This window comes from Heterocephalus glaber, unplaced genomic scaffold (assembly GCF_053883595.1).
Source record: "Heterocephalus glaber isolate CG9 unplaced genomic scaffold, H.glaber_assembly_v1.0 deba00001461, whole genome shotgun sequence".
NCBI lineage: Eukaryota > Metazoa > Chordata > Mammalia > Rodentia > Bathyergidae > Heterocephalus > Heterocephalus glaber.
Window position 1 is genome coordinate 7826634 of NW_028258308.1, and position 16458 is coordinate 7843091.

Consider the following 16458-nt stretch of genomic DNA (forward strand, 5'->3'; position numbering starts at 1 on the left):
GCTTAAGTCCTTCTGGAATCACTGAGGCTGGAAGTGGAGGGAAAAGCAGCTGCTGCTTTCAGACTTCACAGTACAGATCCTCCCAGGAGGGGTTAGAAATTGGTTTACGTATCTGACAATCGAAATTTCAAAATAATTACACAAATTGAAAGCTAATCCACAATATGTTTGCTGAAATAATAATGAGCTACAGAAAAAAAATTACCTTTTAAAACTACCCTAAAATCTTTCATTAATGAAAAAGAATAAATTGTTGTTTTGACTTAATTATTTTTTAATTCTGTAAGCATTTTCTTTCTGATTAAAACTATTTAAACATTTCCCTTAAAGTTTCCACTGAGATTGGAACATTTTTGCTTAGAATGGCTTTGGCAACTGGGTTGAACAACATAACCTCTATTATCCAAACTTAGCTTTATGCCACTGAAGTCAAACTTATGAAAACAGACTTTACCGAGGAGTCTGCAGTGAGGCCCTTGAGGGAAAAGCGGAATTACCAAGTAACTGTAGAGCAAGATGTTGGGCTCATGTTGCTACAACTATGGGAAGAGAAATGTTTTCAGGGGGTGTTTGTATTGGAATGCAATTTCAATGATATGGTGTACTGGGGAACTGCCAGGCTTCTCAGGTGGGCAGGCCTGGCTATGACTGGGATAATAGGGAGAGGTTTCTTGGATCAAAGACTTTTAGTCAAAACAGGAAGCACAGAAGCAGGAACCATCTTTTACCTGACACCCCCTAGGAGTGATGGACTTCTTTGTGGAATTTAGACATAGAGGTCTTTAGCACCAGAGTAACGTGATCTTTAAGTACTGTGGAAACAAAGTCAGAAAAGTGAACATCAAGAGAGAAGTGTGCCAAAGAAAACTGTGAAGCTTCAGGAGCCCATGGAATATTTAGAATGAATGATAATATTAACATGGAAATAATATCAGCAGGAAAGGTGGCCAAGAAAGAAAAGCACTTGGAAATTACCTCATTAGTTTCCTGGCATGGCTATTTCTACTGTTAATCCTCTGTTTTCTCTTTATAAAATAAGGAATTTAATGAATGGTTTTTCGCAATTTCTGTAACTGATACTCATTATCTTTTTAAAAATAGACATTATTTTAGGATAGCTTTATGTTTATAGAAATATTGCTAACTAGTACATACTTCCTCTATGCCCTATATACAATTTCCTTTTAACTAAATTCTTAAATTATGTAGTACATTTGTTGTAATTAAAGTCACTATTGAATATTGTTACGATGAACCAACATCCACATTTTATTCATTTTTACTTACTTTTTAGCTAAGGTCTTTTTTTCTGTGCCAGGATCCCTTCCCAGAAACCACATTGGGCTGTCCTATCTCCTTAGGCTGCTCTTAGTGTTTACAGTTTCTCAAACTTTCCTTCTTTATGACCATGACAGTTTTGAAGAATACTGGTCAAATATTTTGAAGACTGTCTCAAAACTGAGACTTGTTTAATATTTGTTTTGTTTATTTGTTTGTTAATTGTTTTGGGTGCTGTGGACCTAATGCGGGGCCTTGCATATGCTAGACAAAGGTTCTACTATTGAGCTTCCAGCACTAATATTCGTTTTAAAACTAAACTTGGCTTATGTACTTTTGAAAAGAATGTCACAGAGTTTAAGTGTTGCAATTTCTATCATAACACATCGTACATGTACATTCATGTCAGGTATGTATTGTAAACAAGGCTTATCGTTGATTTGAATGAGGTATTTTTTGTCAGGTTTCTCCACTGTGCCTTTACTTTCTTTCTCCCCCTTTCCTTATTACATGTTTTCTAAGGAAGTCACTCTGCAGAGTGTACACCCAAGAACAGAGAGTTATGCTATACCTCCTTGAGGACACGGTAGCTATGTAAGCTTTTGCGCAATCCCTCTGCACAGGAGATTTGTCTATTCTCCCTCATTTATTTACTTGTATTGGTATGTACTTATGTGTATCTCTTGTTTACTTTGGGTTATAATCCAATGTTGCCCCCAAATTTGTTGTTATTCAATTTGTGTCAGCTTTGGCCACCTGGAGCCCTTTCTTTGCCTCCTGTGTCTCCTTGTCACACCCCCTAACAAAGTTGTGGGTTTTTGTTTCATTTTTGTTGTTGACCTTGAGCCCTGTGTTGCTTTTGTCACTATAAGGTACTCCAGCCTCATCTTGTGTATTTCCAGTTCCAATCCTAGAATCAGCCATTTCTCCAAGGAGCCTAGTTCCTCTCATTGGAGGATGGATTTGAAACCAAGATCTGGGAACAAGGTGTGCTCACTGGTACTGATTTGTCATAGCTTCTAGGCCCTCTCAGATGACAGAGCAAGGAAATATATAAGGGTATACTAAGCTGTGTACACACAAACATATATAAATATGTCTGTACATGGCCATCTGTATGTATATCAACCTAAACATGAGCTTATATTAATGTCTCGACTCTGATGCATTGCTGCATGAATCATTCTAGCCTTTCCCCTTGGCTTATCTTTAACCTCCCACTCTAGCAGTGAGAAGCCTGATCCCATCTTCTGCTATTTATTTAATTAATTTCAGCACACAGGTATTGCAATGTCAAGATTATTAGCCCATACCTCATGGTATACAGTTGTGTCAACTAGCGTAGCATGCTTATATACAGTGTCTTTTTCCTTCAGCTTTATAAATTTCACTTATTTCCCAAGTTACTTAGGTATGCACTTGAGCCCTTATTATAATTTTAAACAAGGTAGTTTCACACTGATTCTCTTGTTATGTTCTGTATTCTATCACCTCCACCTCCTAAATAATAGTTTTAAATTTGCATACATTAAAGCTCAGTCTTTGTGCTCAAAGTCTGTCGGTTTTTTAAAAAGACATAAAGTAATGTGCACACCATTATATTATGGGTACAGAATAGTCTCACTGCCTTAAAATTTCTCCTCTGCTTCACCTCTACAGCCTCTACTGCCCTCTGCCCTGACCTTCTGGCAAGCACTGATCCTTTTATATCTCTATAGTTTCACCTTTCCTAGCATGTCTTTGGTATCTGTCACCTAGGCTTATGCATTTAAGAATCATCTATGAATTTTCACAGATAATTTATTTCTTTTCATCACTGAAAGGTATTCTATTCATCACTGAAAGGTATTCTATTGTGTAGATACACCATGGTTTGTTTATACATTCACCTGTTAAGGAAATTCTGGTTGTCTACAGTTTGGGGCTAAGAATAGAGATGTTTGCTATAGTTTGGATCTGAAATACCTCCCAAAGGCCTATGTGTTAAAGGCCTGATACCCAGCCCATGGTATTATTGGAGGGGGTAGAACTTTTTAAGAAGTGGGGCCTGACTGAAAGAAGTTAGGTCACTGGAGGTGTGAAGGGGATGTTGGGACGCTGCCCCTTCCTTGTTCCCATTCATTCATATTCATTCTTCTCTCCCATTAAATTTTGAGATAGGGTCTCACTAAGTTTTCCAGTCTAGACTTCAACTTGCTATCCTCTTGGCTTAGTTCCTCAAGGAGCTGGGATCACAAGCCTATGCCACCACGCCCAACCTGTCCTCTCTTTGGCTTCCTGACTACCATGCAGTGAACAAGCCTCCTCTGCCATATTCCCCTGCCCTGATATATGCGCTGCCTGGGCCCAAAACAACAGGGCCAAATGAGCATGCACTTTCACCTCTAAACCAAGAACCAAAATAACTTTCTCCCTTTTTGTGTTGGTTTATCTCAAGTATTTGTTAAAGTAATGGAAAACTGATTAACACAATGCTATAAATATCTGTACGTAAGTTTTGTATGGATATAAGTATTCAAGTGAGTTGGTTAATATATTTTTAACATTTACTTTTCAGGTGGATTGAAATTATTGATTTGTAATCACCTAGTTTGATAGGGCTTCTCAAATATGGCTATTTAAAAATAATAAACACATTCATATAACAAATTTGTTCAAGATCAGACACCATTTTGTATAAAAGTATAAACAAAGACCCCATAACTATCTTATGGAATAAGAAAACTTTAAATATAGGGCAATTTAGCAGTATTTATATTTCATGTTCTTTGAAATATGAGCAGACCTGTCTAAAAAAACTGCATCTTTTACATTGCAAACAGGGAAAATTTCTGGTGTTAAATTAGCTGAAAAATTGAACACATTGCTTTCTCACTAATAAAACATTAAAATTACACATTTGATAACCCAAACAAAAGCATTTTCAAATTGAAATAACAAACACAACACCGTATTAGATAACCAAAACTAGCCCTCTTTATGTGCATACATATCAGAGAGGATACATGAAATGCCAAGAAGTAGTAAGGAATGGAGATATTTCCCCAGGATGTTTTATCTCTAGACACATGACATGTGCTGGATATAGTATAACACTATTAAAATATAACCTGTTTTTCCATAGGGTGTGGGTATGTGTTAAAGTGGAGAGTAAAAATATGTCCACTTGTTGAGGACCAGACTATGTGACTTGGGTCCCATAGGCTTTAGCTTAAAATAAAGCATTCAGGAGAGAGCTCCTGAGAGACTGTTCTCTTTGATACATTAGATACTCTTAAATATATCATGTCTCTTCCCTTTCTTTCTTTCTTTCCTTCCTTTCTTTCTTTTTCTTTCTTCTTTTCTCATTTTCTTTTCTTTTTTATGGTGGTGGAGATAAATCAGGCCCTTGTGTAGATGCCCTATTACCAAGCTCATTTCTAGCCCATCATGTCTCTTTTTAAATTATTTTATTTCACATTTTTATTAGTACATGCATGTGGTACATAATGTGAAGTTGGTACATGTACATGACATATCTCAATTTCTTTTTTCATCCCCTTTCACTCCCCTCCTCTCCCATCTCTTAATCTACTTCCTCTTTGAGAAAGATCTTTCTCCCTACTTCCTATATTATCTATCTTTTATATTGCTTTTTTACACTTGAGGTTTCTCATATAAGAGAAACCACGTGTTATTTAAGCTTGTGAGTCTGATTTACTTCACTTAACATTATGGTCTCAACATACATCCATTTTCCTACAAATAACTCAAGTTTATCTTTCTTCATGGCAGAGTAGTACTCCATTGTATATGAATACCACATTTTCTTTTTCCATTCATCTTTTGATGGACGTATAGGCTGCTTCCAAGATTTAGCTATTATGAATTGTGCTGCTATAAACATGGATGTGTATGGATCACCCTAATATGACATCCTTAACTCTTTTAGGTTGATGCCAAGAAGGAGAATGGCTGAGTCCAATGGAATTTCTAGTATATGATTTTTAAGGAATCTTTACACCACTTTCCATAAGGATTGTGCTAGTTTGTATTCCCGCCAACAGTGTAAAAGGGTTCTTTTGTCTCCCACAGTTTCTCCTGTATTTGTTATTATTTGATTTCTTTTCTTTTTTTTTTTTTTTTTTTGGTACCAGGGATCAAACTTGGGACCTTGTGCTTGCAGGGAAGGTGGCAGAACCACTGAGCTAAATCCCCAGCCCATTATTTGATTTCTTGATGATAGCCATTTTTTCCGGGGTAAGATGGAGTCTCAGTGTTGTTTTCATTTACATTTCCCTAATGGCCAGTGATGTTGAACATTCCTTCACGTTATTTATTGGCCATTTGTACTTCTTCTGTGAAATATCTATTCAATTTGTTTCCCCTAACAAAGCAGGAGGCATCACCATCCCAGATCTGAAGTTGTATTACAAAGTTACTGTTGGGGCCAGGGATTTAGCTCAGTGGCACCACACCCGCCTCACAAGTGCAAAGTCTTGAGTTCTATCCCTGGTACCAGAAAAAAAAAATGAAAAGAAATATAAAGTAACTGATAAAAACAACATGGTACTGGTACAAAAACAGACATGAGGATCAGTGAAACAGAATGAAAGATGAAGAAACAACCCCAAGTACATTCAACTACTTGATCTTTAATGGGGACCAAATACATACACTGGAGGAAAGATAGCCTCTCTAATAAATGGCACTGGGAAGAAAGACAAAATAGGTAAAACTTATGAAGTCATAGGCATAGGACTTTCTGAACAGAACCTCGGCTGCACAGCAAATAGTCCCAAGAATCAACAAATGGGATCATATCAAACTAAGAAGCTTCTGCACAGCAAAAGAAACAACCAACAGAGTGAAAAGACAACCTTCAGAATGGGAAAATTTTTTTTGCCTGTGATTCCTGACAGAGAACTTGATGTCCCTTTTAATTTACAAAATTATAACACAGAAAATCTCCCTTCTACATCTTTCATTGCTCCTTCCCCCATTAGTTGCCTCCAGTATCAGAGAATCTCTTTCTCTCCACCTCTCTCTCTTTCTCAAACACATGCTTCCACAGCCCTTTGGTAATGCTACATTCCATAGCCTTCCATATTTTATTTACCTCTCAAATAGGAAGAAATCTGATAAATAACCTGTGCCAAACCATAACCAATTATCTTAAAGTGTTTTAACTTCCCAGAAACATTTGGCAAGACTCTATCTTCTCTCCATTTGAGATTTGACTTAATTGGGACTTTCTGAAGGGCTGAGATGGTTCTGGCTGAGGTTCCCCAAAAAGAAAGCGGAAGTCTGGCTCAGTGACAGACTCCGTGCCAGGGCCTCGAGGTTTGTGGGGCACAGCTTGTTCTAGGTACTGCGTGTGGCTGTGGTCTGATACCCAATCATACGTGGGTACCTTGGCACAGCAGGCATGTTTAGGGAACAGTAGCTGATTGTGTTACTTAAGACAACAGTAAGCTGTCGTCTTGGGCATCTGTGCCACAGTTCCGCCCTGCTGCCTGCACCGGGTTCTACGGTAACAGGGACATCCTTGCAGGACAGAGACTCACTCGAGCCTTTCAAAATGAAATAGCGATGCCTTGTAGAAATTATTAAAACCAGAACCTGGGTGCTAGAGATGTAGCTCAGTGGTAGAGTACCTGCTTAGCATGCACGGTATCTTGGATTGAATCCACAGCACCATAAAAAAAATAAATAAATAAACACAACAATAACAAACCCCAGAATCTCTTACTGGACTGTTTATTTCTTTTCACCTGAGACATTGAAACCAGACTACTCTCTTTGGACAAAGTAAGTTCCTAGAATTCCTGGTCAATGTGGAGGACGGAGACTCCTTCACAAAAATGATACTGAATTACTGACAATATGGAGGAATGGAGGCTTGAGCAAGTGCAAAAATGAAGAGAGATGCTCAGATTTTGAGTCCAGGCAGATAATATGTAATATGCCAGTTCAGTTTAAAGCTCTAAGGGCTAGACTGGTTGTCAAATTTGTTTGACACAGAATTTTCTTTTCTTTTCTGGTGCTGGGGATTAAATCCAGGACCTCACACTGTACCACTGAGCTACACTCCCAGTCCCAGAACTTTTAAAAGAACCTAAATATCTAAAGGGATTGGATTCCAAGCAACACCTGGGAAATGACAGAATTCTAGGTGTTCAGTAACTGTTGAGTGAATAAATTTCTGGCGTTATCACTGTTTTGACAAAGTTATTAAAAAATCTAACAGTCATTGTTTTTTCTTTGTTTGTTTTGTTTTGTTTTTGTACCTTACACCTTTAGAGCAGAAAGTATGAGGAGAGTAATGAGTGGGAATTCTTGGCTAGGTCTGGTAAACCCATCCATAGAAGCAAATAGTAAACAGTATTTCATTTGTAAATCAAAGGAACCCCATTTTTTTTCCAAATCTAACCAACCAAGAATGGGGTGTAGTATGAATGGGCACCTCAAACCACATCAGCCGAATCACAGCCCCCCATTTTTATGCTGTCCAATCTGAAGATGATGTGCACCACATTCTTCAATTGTCGTGGCAGTATACATTTTGTAAATAAATGGAGTGTATTTCTATTAATATAGAAATAAAAATTTTAAACATTTCTGTTCTCTAAACCAAATTGAACTATATATGATAAAAGTACTTATAACTTATAAGGCAAAATGTGTATCAAATCATCACCATTTTTTATCATAATAATTTTTAAATCATTATTGGTTTTTAGAAGTTACTGATGGAGAAGCTAAGTCCCACACCTTCAGTCCATTTCCATCACTTACTTCGGTAGCTCATCAGACCCCCAGCAGCCAAAATGGTGCAGCAGATTGAAAGCAAAGAGGCTTTTCAGCACCTTGGCTGGTGCAGGGGATAAACTTGCAGTAGCTGATTTCTCAGCCAACTTTCATTCTTTCATTCCCTGTCTGAAAAATATTCCAACATGTTATTCCTTGAAGTAGATGTGGATGACTGTCAGGTCGTCGATGCAGACTGTGAAATCAAATCATGCCAAACTTCCAGTTTTTTTAAAAGAATAAAAAAGTGAGTGGGTTTTCTTGGGCTAATAAGGAAACACTTGAAGCCACCATTAATGAATCAGTCTAATTGTGTTTTCTGAAGAACATAACCAGCTATCAGCTGCTTAAAGCTTTTAAATTTTTTATTTATGAAAAGTAAAAAGTATGGAAATTACATACCCAACTTCATCTGACTATGAATGATAATAAAAGATTAATATTAATATTCTTTCTACCCTTAAAAAGTAGAAAGAAATTCTGGTGGAGTCTTTTGATAACTTTTCATTAAACTAAATTCTGATGGTCTCTAAGCTCCAATTTTATAATGGAAACTTTACCGAACACTTACAATGACCTCTCTGCCATTCTCGGTTATTAGGTCTGGGACTGAGCATTTGCTTCAGTAGGAGGTTACTGGATAGGCTGCCCCTCACGTCCTGGTTGCTAGCACCTGATCCTGGAGGGCTTCCACCCTCATCAACCACTCTGCCACCAGCACAGCTTGTTCCACTACTACTGCCTGCCCTGGGCCCTTCCTGAGCAACAGGCAGCACTGTGTTTGTTTCAGCTACCATCTTGGTCTGCCTGCCTCAAGGCCCAGTGTCCAGGTGCAAGCCTACCACACCTTACCAGCCACGCAGTAGTAACTGGATGATTTTGTTTGGTGACATGTGGTTGGGCTTAACCTATTTGCCAACCCTCAGTGTGGCGTTTCTGTATTCTAACCTGCAGGAATGTCTTTGCCAGTATGTACTGGCTGATACTGTCCATGTCTAAGCAGTTCAGAAAGTCTCGAAGTCATCTCCCACATGTAGTAGAACAGGCCACAAATGCTCGTTTCTTCCATCTTGTGGTTTCTACTATTTCTTCTTGTGTCTTTCACCTGCATAAAGTGGCTCTGATATTTATGTGTCGATTCCTGGAAGAAGCAGCTGTTTTTGCTTCACCTCTTAAGTTACTTTTAGTGCTCTTGCCCTTGTATTAGAATACACTGTTGCCTTGGTAGATATTCTGTCTTTGAGCTGAAGTTGGAGAAAATCCCCTCCATTGGTAGGAGAGGTCCATGTTTGCCAGCCAAAGCCACTTAATGTTTTTGTGACTTGCTTCTTATTACAAATCCAAGTCTCTGGGTGACTCTCTCAAAAAAAAGAAAAAAAATCCTCTTTCCTGTTGCCTCCCTTAGTTCACTGACATCTGGGTCAGTGCTGTTCATTTTGACCTTTTCTGCCTTGAGTAATTTTTTACCTCCAGTATCTTCAGGGCTTAAGAAGAGGTCTTTGGTTTCTAGTGGCTGAGGGGAAATTTTCTCAACATAACTGAACATCAGAAGCACCCAGTTGAGTGAGATCAAGGCATGAAGATTCAAATGGGTGAATTAGATTTGTATTCAGGGTTGGGAATCTTTAGCTTAGGGTCCTAAGCCATATTCAGTCTTCTTTCTGTTGGGCACACTGTTAGATCTATACAATGGGATTAACTTTTAAGAAATTCATATACAGCTTATGTTTTTACATTGGGTGGGACTCCTGCCATTCTGTGAACTGCTCCTATGACCATGGATGCACAATTTCCTTGAGGCTGATTCCATAAGTTGCATTTCAAAGAAAGAAAGAAAGAAAGAAAGAAAGAAAGAAAGAAAGAAAGAAAGAAAGAAAGAAAGAAAAGAAAGAAAGAAATAAAGAAAGAAAGAGCGAGCAAGCAAGCCTGACATCATAAGGAAATCACTTTTAGTTGCTCCATTTCCTGCAACCACAGCTGGCAAATTGCCTAGGACAAGATGTATTCAATTCAAGTCAAAGCAGAGTTGTTAGGAGAAGCAGATGGCCCACCTAAGGTGAAAAAATTACTTTCTTGTGGGGAAAGGCGGGTGGTTTGTTCACCTCTTCTCTGGGAAGGTTGGAATGTGTGGAGGCAAAATAAATAAAACACATTACAAATGCATTCCACAGATGAACAGAATAATTCTTGCTGAACACAGCTTCAGGAGGCATTGTCCTGCCCCAGGCCAGCTGGAGGAGCTTGTCACACATGTAGTAAAGTGCTCCCAGAGCTTGAAAATGATTCTATTGGAAGAACTAATAAGAACAAACACATGGTCGAGGAGATCAACCATCAAAAACCCTCCTTGAGTGTTGGTAACAAAGATCTGAAAAGATGAGAGTTCAAGAAAAATGAATTTGTAACAAAGCAATAAGAATTGTGAATAAGAATCTGAGGAAAACTGGGATTCTCATGGATAGAGGTTCAGGAGTTAGATAATCTGAATTTAGGAAGGGAGATTAGGCAGCAAGAATTTCTTGCTGATTATCTAACTCTTTCCCAATTAAAGAGATACTCTTCCTGGGCATGTTCAGATTACCTGGAAAGCACATTTCATTTAGAAAGCTTTTCCAGTCCCTGGATGACACATTCTTTAAATTTACCTAATTCTTTTGCTCTGAATCTTTGGTCATAGGCAATATTCTGCTCATGAATTTGGTCTCTCAGGTACCTCACTAATGCCAGGCTGTATCCTCACTTAAGGAAGCAAGTTTGAAGTTCACTGGAAAGGCTTATTCTTCACCTGTTACAAAGAAATAAATGTATATTGTGTTTCAATTTTTTTGAGTGTTTGGTTAGCATGAGTTAAATCCACAACCTAATTACCCAGGACCATAGACAAAACCCACTCTTTGGACCTGTCAAGCTGAATATCAGACACCAGGATACTGTAACTCTCCTTCACTTTGCCACCCTGTGAAGTGCCACCCAAGCAGCCCTAGACCTTCTCCCCTAGCTCCTGTGTCTCTCTCTAAATGCAGCAAAAATTACCCCAGGAAGTCCTCTCCTCTCTGGCTTCTTTAAAATCAGCAGAAGATAATTCTAAGTTATCTTCTCTGTAATGCATTCTGGTGTCTTATACCCCTGAACTTCAGGAAACAAGTTATATTTTATATATTGTTACCATATAGTTTCACCAAGTGGCAAAGTGACAGCCTTCTGCAGCAGTCTTTTCTGTCCTCTTCATCTTGAGAGGGTGTGCTGTGGGTAGGCCACACAATGATGTGCAGAGCACACTTGAGCAAGGAGTGGGAAAGGAAGGGCCATGCTACTGGCATAGTTCCTACCAGAGCCCCTTGTGCACCTTGATCATGTAGCATGAAAAAGGAATGATTTGGATTAAAGGAATAAAAATGGAAGGGTCCTCATCCACAAAAGCAGAACTAGAACTAGTAATGGTATTTTTCCCTTCAGCTGTGTTCATACTAGCTGTGGGTGAGTATACAGATTTGCCCGTTTTTTGACCATCACAAGAGAATGTGTGCTTCTATGGCTTGCCATGCTATCTGCATTCTTGATTCTTATAAAACAGGAACATGAAAATGTCAATATTCTTGCTTAGTTGTCATCTTCCTGGGAGTAAATGGCTAACACTGTGTACCCCTCAACAGATATTGTACACTTGTTCATTATGAGGCATTTGTCCATTGGTGGTGTGGCGACCTACAAGTAGTTTTTTAAAAAATGAAACCTGCAACAACTCAGTTACCAGCCTCGCATCCCAGAAATTGTCCTGTATTCCTTGAAAGTAATGTATTATCTTCACTTCACTTGCAAAATGGAAACATTAATATTGCATATTAATTTCTCCCTTCAATTTGGGGAGTTGGCAGAAGGACTAATAATGGGGACTATTATGTTCTCTTAAAGCAGTCACTTCATAAATAAAATAGTAGATGCATTCACTGCAACTGAGATTTATGAAGGTTTTGTGAGGTGGTAAAATGGAGTTTGCAATTCAGGATGTTTATTGCTCTCAAGGCTGTGGCTAATCTCTTGTGAAGCAAGGTTTCAGTTGGGTAGAGATTGAGTAATTAGAACAGAGAGGCATTGTGTAACTCCTTCCTCTTTATTTTTGTGGACCATTGAGTACCCTAAGTCTCAAGTTGTACACCAGCTTAATAGATTTCAAGAGGGCTCAGAATGTTTTGTCAAAACTGACCACAGATAATTATGGACATTACATCTGTCTCTGTACTAACGTTGAATTTCTTTGACAGATTGATACAAGGACATCCTACTGGCTTATTCCATAAAGGGAAATAGAACTGGCATTTACTGACTACTTACCGTGTTGCCACACTGCCTTCATTTCTCATAGCAAATTTGTGGGATGGACATTATGGATGAGATACGGTTTTAGAGAAATGAAATAACTTGTTCAAGGGAATAGAATCTTAGAAACCTAAAACAAATAGTTCTCTTCTGGCCAATTTTATATAGAAGCAAGATGGTAATTCTGTGGAGCTAGAATTTTAGGATTTAAATGCAGGCTTCTCTGAACCCAAATCATTGCTCCTTCCACAAGGCCATCTTGCCATGGTAACACAGAAGGGGATGAAGAAATGCCACAGGATTTTAAACCGCCACCAATGAAATCATGTGCAAGAAAAAAAGGTGACTTTGTGTGTGGGGGGGTGTTCAGGTCAGCTGAGCTTATCAGAGTCACAGCTGACTCTATAGTTAGACTGCAACCTCATAAAATGTAAACTAACCTCCCCAGGCTGGGTTGGAACTTGAGATCCTCCTGCCTCAGCCTCCCAGAGTGCCAGGACAGGCATGTGCCACCATGCCCAGCTAAATATTTGCTTTCTAAGCCACTGGGGCAAGATTGGCTGTCTTCTTGGAGAATCTCCATGCTCTCACAGCACGAAAGTCTCCAGGAGGCCCTTTCCTTCTCAGTGTGGGTAAACAGGGCAGAATTACAAACAGCAAGATGCTACTGCCACCAGAGGCATCCTCTGCTTTTCGTCAGCAACCTTGTTATCTTGGAGTTATCTTGCAGAGTGAACTGTCCTACTCAAACCCTCTTTATTTAAAGAGTTATGAAGTTCTAGAGATTGAATTGCTCCAACACTTACCACTTCTGTGCTCACTGTGCTACACCACAAGGGTAGGGTGGATTCAGGTCTTCTGGAAAAATCCCCTAAGCAATTTCTCCATTTTACACACTCTTAGCTCCCGCCGTCACATGGTTGCTAGAGACATTGTCGAAAAGTACGGCTCTGGTTACCTCATACCTCTGTTCAAAAAAGAGAGAAACTTCTAAATCTCAAAAGTCAAACCCTAGAAATTGGGGTGTTCCACCAGGCATACCCCCTTTCCTATGTGGGAGGTCCTAAAACAGAGTGCTCATTTTATGTTTTTGGATGCCATTTCCTGAAAGTAGTGGTTTCCGAGGAACTATGCAAGAGTTCCGCTTTATAACAATATTTAGTAAGAAAGCGAAAATAGCCCAGAACTCTCTGGGTTTCACCACCGAAAAAAGCCTTAGTCGTTTCCCATTAACTTGTTGTCTAGCGCCACCTGGTGTTAAAACGGAACAGCGACTCTAGAGAGAACCTACAATCAGTTTGATCCCCAAATGAGGATGTTTAGCCCTGAAAAGAAACTAAAGTTTCATATAGACAACTGTCTCACGTTATAGATTAGTAATTTTTGCAGGATGTGAGGTCAGAACTCAATCCGTATTTTTTTAATCCAAGGTCTCTCAATTTTCCAACATGTCCCCATTGTGTTCTAAGCCTCCAAAGGAGCTGGGGCAGAGAGGTGCCACCTTTGGAAGACAGACGATCTGATCTTTGTACATGTTCCTCTGTCACAGGTGGACAAAGTAAGATCCAGAGACCTGCAACGTATCACTTGCTTATCACTGCAACTACTTTTATGTCTGTGTTTATTCAAGGATCTGTTCTTTCTAGGTGTTTCTCGGTCTATGTGAATTGCCACATAAAGAATTTGGTGTAAATTGGCATAGATCTTTAAAACTGAAAAATAATGAGCAACTTAAGTTTATATTGTATTATTTGTTTGCAATTATTCATTTACACTTTGACTTTTCTGTAATTTTTTCTTTTGGAGGAATGGGTGGTGGAAGTGGGGGTGGAGTGTAACTGGGCCTTCTCACCAAGCCATATCCCAGCCCTTTTAAAAATTTTAAATTTTGATACAAGGTCTCACTAAATCACTAAATTGCTGGGGATGGGCTCAAATTTGTGATCCGACTGCCTCAACCTCCAAGAATGCTTGGATTACAGGCATGAACCACCATGGTCAGCTCTTGCTATATTTTTCTGTGTAGACGAAATATACTTTCTGGCCCCTATTGACTTTAGGTTGGCCACTCTGACTTTCTTTTTTTTTTCCCATTAAGTTTATTGGTACATTTTAGGTATACAATACAGTTACATTCATCATTGGGATCTTGTACCATTACATGAGTATCTTGGTTCTTATTTTTTCCCCATTCCCCTGTCCTCCCTTCACTCCCTCCAACCCTCCCTATTTACAAAGACTTTGTTTCCATTTTTTTCCTTTTCTTACATTTTTCCTTTTTCCTTCTTTCCTTTCCCCTACCCCTCCCACTTCCTCTACTCCTTTAGATCTTTTCTTCCTCTTACACAATATCAATTATACATTTTTTTTAAATTACAATATCGACATTTAGAGGACATTGCTACAGATTTTACAGAATTTAGAAGTATATAGAAAGCACATTACAAAAATCTTTTTTCAAATAAATTTGACAACTTCTATGAAGTATGTTGGAAGCAAATTCATGAAACTGACTCTGGAAGAAATATAAAATTTAAATAGCACCTATTAAAGAAATTATATTCCTAGCTTGAAAACCTACCTATATGACAACAGCAGGCTCATATACATTTTAACTGATAAATTATATTAAACATTTAAAGCAGAAAAAAGAAGGAAGACTTCTCCCCTCATTTTAGGAAGTCAACATTGTGCTAATCCTAAAACTGGATAAAGATAATAGATGAACATAGATAGAAATTTGTTTAACAAAACAAACTATTAGAAGTCAGTTCTGGCAGTATGTAGTAAGTGGTATTATTATGGGGATGGCAGTGTTGGCTCTGCATTGGAAGATCCACCCCCATAAGTCATCATTTTAACAGAGGAAAGGAAAAAGCCATATGATCCTGTCACTAGTTGGAGAAAAAGTATTGGACTAAACTCTACAGCTGTTCATGGTAAAAGCTATCAGGAGACTAGAAGTAGAACAGAATCTTCTCAACAGATCAAAGACATGTACTCCATACTTCCAGCAAAAATGCCTTATATGAATGGAGAAGATACAATGTTTTCTCCCTAAGGTGGGGAACAAGGGCAGATATGCCTACTCTCCATCTGTCCATTAAACTTTGAAACATAGGCCCAAACCAAAATAGACTAGCAATAAAAAGAAACAAATAGCACAGGATTGGCAAGGTAGAAGTAAAACCTTTATATGTAGATGAAATGATCATTTACAGAGAAAATACTAAGAAATCTCTAGGAGCCACTAGAACTTGTATTTGAATTTAGCAGGATTAGAAAACACAAGGTATATATAAGAATTCAGGTCTATGTGTACTTACTATAAATGAAGAATTGGTTATTAAAATTTAAAAGTTGTGTAGGAGTACAAAGGACCTGGAAAAGTAAAAAGAAAAAATAATAAAAGTGTTGGAAGACATTTATTACCTAATTTTAAGACTTCCTCTAAAGCTACAGTAATCATGGCAATGTTGGCATAAGGAAAGACATATAGATCAATGAAATAAAACAGAGAATCTAGAAATAGAACATATATGGTCCATTGATTTTTGAAAGATTATTTAACATTAACATTTTATAGAACATAAATTCAACTTAAGAGCAGAGGAAAAAATAATGTTTTCAACAAATGGTACTAGAACACCTGGTATCCGTATATAAACAATTATCCCCAACCCTTTATTTCCATACATAAAAATAACTTGAAAGGATCTATGAACCTAAATATGAAAGACTAAAGCTATAAAACTTTAAGAAGAAATTATAAGGGAAATGTTCATGAATTTAGGGTAGGCAAAAATTTCCTAGGATATAAAAAATATGATGTATAAAAGAAAAAAACTGATAAATGAGATTCCATCAAAATTTAGAACTTTATCTATTTTTTTTTTTTGGTACTGGGGATTGAATTCTCGTCCTTGCGCTTGTGCAGCAGGTGGTGAAACCACTGATCTAAATCCCCACCCCAAAATTTAGAACTTTAAAAGACATTGTTAAGAAAATGAAAAGTAGTCCCTAACCAGAACATATTTATAATACATATAACCTATGGCCAGAATATATTACAGC

General features: G+C 38.1%; 1 pseudogene across 1 annotated transcript in view; it reads left to right on the forward strand.

Annotated features, from left to right (window-relative positions):
• Positions 1-16458, forward strand: part of LOC147826726 (thioredoxin pseudogene) — a 31525-nt pseudogene that overhangs the window by 3402 nt on the left and 11665 nt on the right. The window contains exon 2 of the transcript XR_015453424.1: positions 1-16458. This exon is cut by the window's right edge and continues 11665 nt beyond it. The product of XR_015453424.1 is annotated as a thioredoxin pseudogene (transcript).